An 11,707-nucleotide genomic window follows, 5' to 3' on the forward strand; every position below is an offset into this window, starting at 1 on the left:
GTCATCTATAGCTTGGCTCTATGTGGGGTTATTCTAGTTTTTAGTTTTTGGATCAAATACTTGGTTACTATTATTTTCAATTTAATTTTGTTTAAAAAATTTATTGTATGTTTATTATGTTTGGGCCTATAAAAAAACAATATAATTTCCTTGTTGGGTTATTGGTTTTACTTAGATTGCATAAGTAGTTTTTTTCCTTTTTTTTTGTGGTTTATGGCTCTACTAGTTATATCGATACAAACATGGCTGTTTTTTTATTTTTGTGTTTAAAGGCTTGGTATTTGGCTATTATTGTTGATGTTTTGAGAAAGCATGTTTCTTGGTTGTAATGGTCTAAGGTGTTGTTAGTTGTTTGTATGGTGTTCTAATTCGGGTTCAAGGTTTTTCCTTGCCTTCTTTATTAAAAAAAAATACATAACCATGTAAAGAAGAACACATATGCATGTCAATATCATATATTAAAAACCATTTATTAGGAAAAATACATTAAAATATGTATATTACAACCATACATTATGAAATATGAACACATAAAACCAACATTAAAAACATATAGTGTTAAAAATAGGGAATACAATTGGGGGAGGGAGGGGGGATTTGGAGTGAATCAATATTCCAATGCTTTTTTATCTTATGGATATTAAAAATAAACCACAAGCTAGTAAAATGGAAAAATAAAGAACATCCCACAAAGAAACTCATAGCACCATATTTTGTTAACCAGGGAAACTCTTGCGAAGGGAAAACACCAGTGGGGATGGTACCCACAAAAATGATCCACTAAAGTGCCTTGTAAAAGGTTTTAACACTGTTAGAAGTCTATTACATACATATAATCTATCTAGATCCTTTTTAGAGGTCTCAATCCTATTAGGAGTTTTGCTACAAAATGAGCCCACAACTCTACAATAATATACGACTTTATAATTAGTATATAGAAAATACCAAAAGTCTAACTAAACTGATATCTCAATTATATAATTAGTACTTTATTGTTCCTTACATATGATCATGCCCATATATCTCTACTTTGATCTAACTATCAAAACATAATATAGCCAACATAGATAATCTTTCATATTATAAAATTAAAATATCATAATCATCTATGACTTTGCTAATCAATTTTTTTCCCTTTATGCCCTTCTCACTTAACTCTTCATTCAATCAACCTAAATAACCAAGTAATGTGTCAATAAAACATATTATCACATTTTTAAAATAAGGGTTAATATCTAGGGTGTCCTATATTTCAGTCTTTGAATTGACAAGTTAATTCAATTCCTAAGCCAAAATAACCATTTTATCTCATATACACTTCCTTTGTGGTAACAAATGACCATCTAACTATCCATCCAAAATGCAAGGTCTTGTGTCAACCCATCATAGCTCAGTTGATACATTAATTTTGATGCATTATGATTCAATATTTTGAGACATTATTCGATGGACTAGACATTTACCAATATTATTTATGTCATTTGATGATTACCTTAGTATGCTTAATTGTGAATATTTTGATGTTTTATGTATATGCATGTAGTAGGAAGGTTTGTTTCAATAAGTAATTCAAATTGATGAATATTTCAATTATGCAAATCATTTATATTTAATCAATATGCAGAAATGGGAAAAGTTTATTAAAATGAGATTTAGAATGTTTTGGTCATTTTAATTATGAAAATTTAGTTTATATATAATGTGACTTTATTGAACTACTAATGTTTGAATTGAGTGTGCAGGAAAGTTACTATGGAATTAGTCAAAGAAAAAAGTACTAACCCTATGTGTAAACTATAAAACCAAGGTTGAATCTAATGAAGAGATTCAAACCTCATTGTCAAGTGATTCTATATAATTTTCAAATGTATGTATTAGGGTATTACATTCTATATTTAGTGGCATGTTAAATATGTGTGTAATATGAATTTTATAGTGTCAGTTGACTCTTATCATGTGTATGTGTAAAATGAAACATCAATTAGGATTTTCAATGTAAGCCTTAACCTAAGATTAACATAATTAGAAGCCTAATTAAATCCCCCCTAGTTATAGACAATTCGCAAAGTCCCACCAATAAATTTTTTTAATTCAAAATTCTAAGTCACTTCTAGGGGCCAAAAAGTGGTTTTAGGAGCCAAATTTAGTGGAATCTAAGTGCCTAAGTGATAGGGGTATGGGTTGGGGACCTTTTTAACACTACTAGAACCCCCAAGTAGCTTTAATGACTCTCTAAATATCTTATTTTCCATATGTTACGAAAATTGAGTGACCTTATGAAATTTTCCAAAATCGCATTCTTGCCCAAGACTTACATTTATGGTAGGGGACATATTGATGCCCAAAGGACTTAGGGTCAATTTCAAATTTATTATTATTATTAGGTGGGTGGGATTTGGAGGCCTTTTAGGGGCCTTTGGATGATTTACTGGGTGTTCACCCAATATCTATCTTTATAGAAAATAGGTTTTGGAATTGGAGCAACAAAGGGAATAGGGCTCTTCTCAAACATCATTTTCCATAACACATTGTGAAGGTTGGTGACCTCCATTGCCATGGATTTTTTTTTCACATTTTCAATAGATTAGTATGTGTTTGTAAATCTCTTTCATAAGTACATTTTATGTATTATTGTATTGTGTTGTGAGGGATGAGAAATTTTGGTTTGTTTTCAATCTTGTTCAATCTCATTTCCTTAATTTTTCTTGAGGGTTCTGTAATGGGAGTGGTGGCATTACTCATCCTTGGATAGGGAAGAAGTGGTCATGTACGGGGCAAGGGGTTAGTTGGACTTCATGGAAGTGTAGAGTCTCTTCTCATGGAGAAGAAGGGGAAAAAAGCAAGGTTAAATAATTATTAATATAGATTAATAATATAGATTAAATAATTATTATTTCCTAGTTTTAGAAATATAACTTTTTTATCATTATTTATTTAATAAAATTTTATTATCTAATTATTATTAAAATCCTATCTTAAAATAAGAATATCATAGTCTGCCCTTCCTCAAATTGCTTGTCCTCAAGCAATTATATAACTTCTTTTGAACTGAGTTAAAATTTATATTTCTTTTAGTAAAAATTCTTAGGTTACAATCATGGATATGTTTGGATCATTTTTAGTAGTCATTAAATTTCTACATTAGTCTTTCATATAAATTATTTTTCTAAATTCTCTTAACCCTACAGGATGGGTAGATCATGCTCTTATACCACGATAATGTCCCTACTTGCAAGGGCTTATATTATTGTCCTATTTTTTTTCCAAGGAATCAATTTAAAAGATTATCATTGCATTATTTAATCAAAGATAATTCTTCATATATGTTCATATCCTATCTACTACATTGTATGCATAGGAGAGGTCATCTGAGGATTGGACAAGGAGACTGCATTAAAGGTTTGATAGGACCTTGGTCCCCGCCTTTCAAATGAGTTCTTTCTATCCCTCACCATGCCTAGATGTTATAACATAACTTGGTCCTTGAACATTATGGTGGGGTCCCATAGCTTGATAAACATAAGCCCAAGAGTTGGTATATTCCCCTCTTGCCTTAAGACTCAACCCTACCCTCTTATCTAGCTAGTTCTTACTAATTATCATAATCTCTAGATCTTTCTTGAATCATTATCTCTTCCTAATTAATTACATTGATTAGATGTTTATTTCTTTTATTTAATTATGTCAAAAGAAAGAAAATTTTCATTCTTATTACCTTGGTATTTCCATATAATTATGTTACCTCCTTATTATCATAATTAATATTAAACAAAATTTAAAATAAAAAATGTTTACCTTATTACCTCTTTTTCTTTTCCAATAGTCACAACCTTTCATAATACAAATCCTTTGAAAAGTCACAACACTTCATAGTTACAAATGATTAGAGATAGAGTAATTGAAGTCTCAGAGAAGCTTTCTGTATTGATCATAAATATTACAAATAAAGGTGCAAAGCAGGAGAAAATATCGTGTATTGTCCAAATAGAACTCAAAAAGGATAACAAAGGAAATTTTATTGAGGGAATGGAAAATCATTTACTATTTAATTCTAAAACAGACATCACAAAGTGTCTTTTAGCATAGGTGAATCGAAATGAGATAGCAAGCAATGCCAAGGGAGCTCTAATAGTTTCCCCCTCCAATAAGGCTCAAAAAAGAGATACGGATCAGAAAAAGGAAATATTAAGTAAGATAAGAGAGGAAGGCATAAGAGCAGAGGAATCAGGAATGTTGCAAGTCAGGGCTTCAAAAATATCAAAGAATCTTGATTTAGTTGAGGCAGAAAAATCTCTACTTTTTTCTTCATCAAAGGTTGGGTTGGAGGATAACTCTCCTAAAGCGAAAAAATAAGATCCTCAGTAGTGGGCTCCAAATATAGATGCTAAGGTAGAGCTATCTACTCATAGTACTAAAGGATTCAAAGTTTCTTCTAAATTCTGGTAGATGCCAGATGATCATATTTCTTCACCTTTTACTCTAGTGTTTAATCAATCAGATATGTGGGATAAGGCTAAAGATGCAGAAGGTTCTATTGTTAAAGATGTCCAAAATTTTCTAAACAAGGAATTGGATTCCCCTCTACAGGAGGAAGTGCTAGATGCAGTTGACAAGGAATTAGATCAGCTATCCAAGGAGGTAATTTAGGTTTTTAGTTCTGACAACATTAATAATATTTCTGCCTCCCAGAAGGAGAAGTTGATACAAAGAATCATCAAACTATGAGGTAAAGATTACATAGCTGAGGATCTCAGAAGGGACATATTAAAGACTAAGATGGAGGATAATTTATTGGAAGAGTATGAGAAGTATGGGACCAAAGCAAAAGTAAATTAGGAAATGAACAAGATAGGCATTGGCAATATGATAGAGCTTAACCATGTGGATTTGGATAAGGATGACATTAGAAGTAAGGTCTTTAGTGAATTAGAAAAGGAGGAGTTTGGAAAAACAAGGGATATCAAGTCTCCTTCAGCACATAGCCTAATTGATTATCAACAAGATCTCGATTTATATATGAATCAAGAAGGATTGAGTTCTCCAATTTATGGCAAATCAAAGGAGAAAGAGGTAGTGTTGGTGTCTAAAAATGTTACCCATTTCCAATTACCTCGATGAGAACAAAACATATCTAGGGGCAGCTAACTCCCATTTTCAACATGCCCATTAAGACACCAGGCCAACTATAAGGCATGACCCTTCTTCTTCTTCAGGCTTTGCAAAACCTAGGCGGGTGAACCTCTTTAGATCTGACTATGTGACCAGTGCAATAACCATATTTAGGATCTATAAAAGTAGATGAAACCCCTAATTCTTCTATGCTTAACCAGGAGATCACAAGCATGAAATAGCTAAGGACATGACTCATGAAACTGGAAAGCTAAGTGCAGGTTATACTTTGAATACCTTTCAACAATAAAATGAAAATGATTTAATAGATTGATGATAGCAAGACCCGGGTATGAGCAACAAAATTTAATGATCCTATCTGTGATCAGTGCCTTATCTATTGGGCAATTAAATGAATTATAACCATACATCTTTTGGAAATCTCAAACATATTACTACATCCAGATCCCTGATCTATCCTTCACTTTGTGAACTGACATCTGCATCAAAATGAATCTCATACTCAGAATATCCCATCATGAAATCAGTAAACCCTGTGATAAACACCAAGCGGTTATATGGCTCTTGGTTCCATAAGCAAAGTATTTCAATCACATACATCACTAGATGAGATGCAACCTACTCTATGGTCTTTAATCATAAACTAGAAAAGATTACAGATCCACAAACAAGAGACAAGATTCAAATTGAATTTGAGCCCATTGCCACTCTTTATTTGCTTTCCTTGAAATCAAATACATGAAAGATGTACAGAATACTTCATAAATCACCTAACAGACATGAACTAATTGTATAAAACTCAAAATGTTGTTCAATACAAGAAGAAATGCTGAAGAATTATGTGGTATCACAGTATGGGAACATATCAAAACTGGATCCAAAATTTGGTATCTCAATAGTGACTAGTTTTTTCCAAAGACTGGAACCCTTCAAATGTATCAGAGAAAGAAAGATATAGACAAGAAAGAAATCCTAGATCTAATCTTTACTTGACAAGTGTCCACTTGAAAATCAATCCTATGCAACTAAGTAACCTCTTTCTTCTTTCATCCCATCTGATCTTTTGTTTCATCATTACATTGTAACTAATTTGCAAAATATCCCCAGCTGAATGATGAAATCTCTTATTTGCTCTAAAAATCTAATTTGCATCAAAATGCTGATAAAACTTCATCTAACTGACACAGAAATGCCCCCAATTTAATTCTCCTTATCTTTTACGCATATTCAAGCTATTAACTTGCCAAAAATCAAAACTAAACTTCCTGGTCCGAAAATGGTTGCAATTCAGGTACCTGATAGAAAACCTCATGTAGCTCAAACAGATTGATACCTCTGCAAAAACCGACTCCAGAATCGGAAAGTTCGTCTTCTCTCGATTCCAGCGGTATATGATAAGGCATATCTAGCCTCTCAGAAATGCTTGAAATCTTCGTTTGAAAAATAGTCCTCTCTGTTTGAAAACTCAGACTTGCAACATTTGATTTTAAATTTTGGAAAATTTAAAAATATTCTAAGGTTAAAACTTTATATTAAAACCCTTTCTGAGTTTTGAAAAACTTTCACGGGCATCCATTTTGCATAAAATGATTTAAAAATATTTTTTTATTGGCCTTCACAACTTTCCCTACCCTTTGAATCTGAGGTCAAACTTGGTTTGACCAGCTTAATGACATGTGTCATTCATTGATTAGCTTACATGGTCTGCCTCATCTGCCACGTGTCATCTTCTCGCCACTTCGCTATGATTAAATAGTGAGCAACTTTGGTTAACGAGATAACGAGAGCCATTGGATGTGCCATGTGGCACAATCTCATTGCAACCGATCTGATCACGCCATATCACACCTCTTGCTCGCTTCCACTTGTCATGATCTAATTCGCTGATAGCATTTTGGATCTCGCCAGATTTTTATGTTTTTTTCGACAACCTCGCTACTTCGCTAGCCAGAGTTGCAAAGATTTTTATGCTAGCGAGTTGGCGAACTGCCGAGTTTTAGACTTTTCTGATCACTACTTCAAAATACGTGCTTGTTTAAAAACTTACCTTACCTCCACGTTGGTCGGATGAGGGGGCCCACCTCAAAGAACTGGCACTTCAAAAATGCATGTCTTTAAGACACACTCCATATTGCGTAGAAAAGTATTTAAACTACAAAAAGTCAAGCCCTGGAAGAATGTGGGATAATTTCTCTACGTCATTCCTTCTTCTCTATCATTGGGATTGCTCCTAAAATGGCTTTGACCTTTCCTTATTTTTTAGCGTGAGTCTTCTTTGGATGCATGGGCTCATGCTTGACTGGCTGCGTGGAGCTTTGTCTGCTTTAAATCATTTCCTTTTGACATTTGCATGAGGCTCTATTTAAAAGTATAGCGTAGTAGACTCACAAAAGACATCTCAAAATTCCCCCTCTTCACGCATGATCTTCTTCATGTTGGACTTGGCGTGGATCTATTTTTATTGGTTTGAAAGAGAGCATATTTTCCAACATTGCCCCTGCTTTAGCCGCCCACTTACCTTCTTTCATTTGGCCTTTATAAACTTGCTCTTGCCTCTGTTTGTGCAAGCTTCTCCAACTGGTGCATAGGATATCCTTTTGTTGTAAAAAGGCGTGGGTTTTCTGTTTACTGTTTCTCTTTCTTTATCTCCATTTGTGTTGTAAGCACTTCGTGATTACTATGGGAGCTTTAATACTGGGATGCCATTGATGAAGTCGTGCCCTGCCTTCAACTTAGCGTCTATTCTGTTCTTCTTTTTTGCGCATTAAAACTTGCCTCCTCCTTCAATGCGTGTGGAATTTCTTTTTTGCTCATTAAAACTTGCCTCCTCCTTCAATGCGTGTGGAATTTAATTTTAAATATGCCTGCAGCTTCTTTCTTTGACTTGTAACTATATCTTTTTTATAGAAAAAATTTCTGCATTCCTTGTGAAGGCAGGAAATGTCTAATGCCAGGCGTGGGTTCTCTTTATTTATGTCAACTGTTGTGGATGCTTGTTCATGCCGTTGATCTGATCTTCTTGTGGATATGCGGCTTTCCTTTGCTATATCGCGGGCTTCTTTTAAATGCATGTTCTTTGACTAGCGTTTTGAAGCTCCTTCCCTACTTTGACTGGTCGGCTCTCTTAGATACAACAGATTCACAAGAGGGTGGAGGCTCTTCCTTTGCACATGCGTAGAATTCCAATTATAAGGTATGAGTTGTTTTTAATTTATTGATATACTCTTCCTAATATTTCTCATGGTGCCTTCTTTAAAGTTTTCAAAAGCGCTCCTTTTAATCTGTTAGCTCTCATCTCTTTATTTATATATATTTTCCAGCTTAAGATCACAGTGACGGGCTACCTTGGAACGGCGTGGATTCTCCAAGCTTCAAAATGTGGGGCTTCATTTTGTGAATTACGCCTTCAGATCTACATGGGACATGCCAGTTTAAAACTTTCCTCACAATCCTTTTCACTTGAAAACTTAAGGTGCCTTTAGAATCTCAAGGCATCCAATCAGTCTGAAACAATTAGTCGGACCCCAAAGTGGGTCCGGCTAAATTTTTTTTCATTTTCGGACACTTGAATTGCAAAACTGACTCATTGAACCCATTTGGCACTGATCAGAAACAAGTTTGATCATTGATTAATCAACTGAAAACCATTTTACCACTGATCTGCAAATTTCCAATTGAATGCCAGGAGGTCCGTTGATTGGCTTTAAAAATTGACCCAAACTGATAACCAAACTTTGAAAATTGACCCACTAATTCTCTATTCTGCACACTTTCACTCTGTCAGATCTCGTCTCATGATGAATTTCCAGTCAAAAGATATTCACCATCAAAGTCGCCCCTTTAGAATTACCTACACCAAAACATGTCAGAATACCATAAATTGGGTTTGGATTTGGCTCGGGAAACTAAGCAAATGAGCACATGGGGAAACAAAAATTGGGGCACTCATTCTCTATCATGAGGACATTATAAATATGCAATTTGGGCTCTTGACGAATAACTGGGAAAATTTGGCAAGCGTTTGAAGTTGGCTACCTGGATTTGCAGGATATAAGACATCAGTGAAAAATCATTTTTTACGAATGGAATGACCCTGGAAAAGTGTGAAAACAGATTCATCAAGGCTTAAAAAATGACACACTTATAGTATTTTCAAAGGACAATACAGGGGTATAATCCATTCAACTTGACCAATCAAGGATCATGAGATATGACGTCTTGAACATGGGTTCCAATCAATCTACAAATGCTGACACCGGTAAAGAGTTATAAATTACGTTTGGAATCATGTTTGAAAACTGATCAAATGAATTCGTCACGAGCTGGAACTTGAAACTTAATCAATCTCTGACGTGTACAATGTAACGCAAAAGGAAATTTAGCATTTTAGTCAACTGTATCAAAGTTATAGCACGTCAAACAGGGCTTCTCGAAATTAGGTGCAAAGTGCAAAAGCATGAAAAACAGTAACTGACCAACTTCGAGGGATTCAAAACCTAGTCAGACAAACTCAAAACGACTCAAAATCTAAAACATAGGTTCTTGGGTATGGACACTAGATAATCTCAAAATGGAAAGTCATGATACATTTCTGGGTGCGAGATATTCAATGGCAAACATAGCCTCCTGTCGTTGTTTGACACTAGGGCAAAATTGCAAATTTGACAAATGCTTGAAACAGGACTTCGTCAAATGACTCAGAATGATGATTTGACCTTATGGAACAAGTAGACAGGCTGAATGGAAGGTGTTAGAAACATTGAACACCTCTAGGGCTTGAATGGAATAGCCGAGTACAACCAGGTACATATGCATTTTAAAAAATGTTTAAGGGCTTGATTTTTTCAGTAGTGCTGAAAATTGACCATGCAATTTTCAGCGCCAACAGGTAGGAAATCATTGAAGGAGTTAAGAGAGGCCGATGGACTTTGCAGGGAACAGATAAAAATTGATGAATTACTTAACATTGGGAAGGGGAAGTTCCTTTCCAAGGCACCATGAGGATAACCACATGGAATGCTAGGGGCCTAAATGCTCCTAGCAAAAAAAGGCTAATTAAATAATATCTTAAAATTTTTAATTCCGAGGTAATTTTAATTCAGGAAACCAAATTAAATTAGTTAGAAGGTTCTAAATTAAATAAGATGCTAGGTATATGAGATTCAATCTTCCTAGAGGCAATAGGTGCATCTGGTGGTTTAGGTATAATTTGGAACTCTAAGAAAGTATATTTGCATTACTTAATGTATAGTAGCATTTGGATGTGTGTCAGTGTATAGAATCTAAAATTTGACTTGAAATTTATTTTAATCAATATGTATGGTCTAAATAGTATCATAGGGAAAAAAGCTACCTAGGATAAATTAAGTTTAGTTTTTCTTAATTACAAAGATAGTCCTATTATAATAGGTGGTGACTTTAAAACCATTGTAAGCTTGGATGAAAAAGTAGGAGGTATGCAACACCTAGCACTTTCATCTCTAGAATTTAAAGCATGGATTGATAAACATAGTATGATAGACATTCCTTTAACTAATGGCTCCTTCACATGGAATAATAGAAGAAAGGATAATGCTTATATCGTGGAAAAGCTAGATAGGTTTTTTAGCTTAGGTAATTTCACAGATTATAATAAAAACTTTCAGTCCTTCATCCTGCCCTATGCAAGATCAGACCATTTCCCTATGTGCGCTAAGTTCTCTAAGCCCTCTAAACCAATTAGAAATCCATTTAAATGTGAAAAGATGTGGTTTCAAGATCCAAAATTTCTCAAGCTTATTAGGACTTGGTGGACACAAGCAAGCTTTGAAGGATCTAAAATGTTTATTTTTATTTCTAAGCTAAAATTATTAAAAGAAAATATCCTAAGGTGGAATAGAGAACATTTTAATAATATTTTCAAAGAAAAGGTGGAGATTGAAGAAAAGTTAATGAATATGAATCAGGATATTATAAAGTATGGTATGAATAATGAGAGTTATTCTTTAGAAAAAGAGCTTCTTGCGAAATAGGAAGACATCCTCTCCAAAGAGGAAACATTATGGAGGTAGAAATCTAGGGATAAATGGTTGGACGAGGGAGACCAAAATACAATTTTTTTTCATAACTCAACCATTTATAACAAATCTCTGAATAAAATCACTAGTATCATTAACCCTCTCGGTTTGTGAATAGAGAACCCTCAAGAAATAATAGATAAATTAGTCTCCCACTTTAAGGGATTATTAAACAATCATGAAGGATCAAATAGGGAGGCTCAATCTAGAATGCTCAAATTTATGCCTATACTGATCACACCTGAAGATAACAAAAATCTAAATAGACCAATTACTTTGGATGAGGTTCAATCTGTAATTTTCAATATGAATCCTAAAAAATCACCAGGGCTTGATGGTTTTTAGGCCTTTTTCTTCCAAAAGTGTTGGGATATTTTGGGGAAAGACCTATGGAAAGCAATTGAAGCTTCAAGGAATGGAGGATCTTTGTTGGTTGAGATCAATCACTCCTTGATTACCTTGATTCCTAAGAAGAATGGGCTGGAACATCCTGGTGAATTTAGCCCTATCGCCTTGTGCAA

This window comes from Cupressus sempervirens, chromosome 10 (assembly GCF_028749045.1).
Source record: "Cupressus sempervirens isolate cs-2001-9-10 chromosome 10, ASM2874904v1, whole genome shotgun sequence".
Classification (NCBI taxonomy): Eukaryota; Viridiplantae; Streptophyta; class Pinopsida; order Cupressales; family Cupressaceae; genus Cupressus; species Cupressus sempervirens.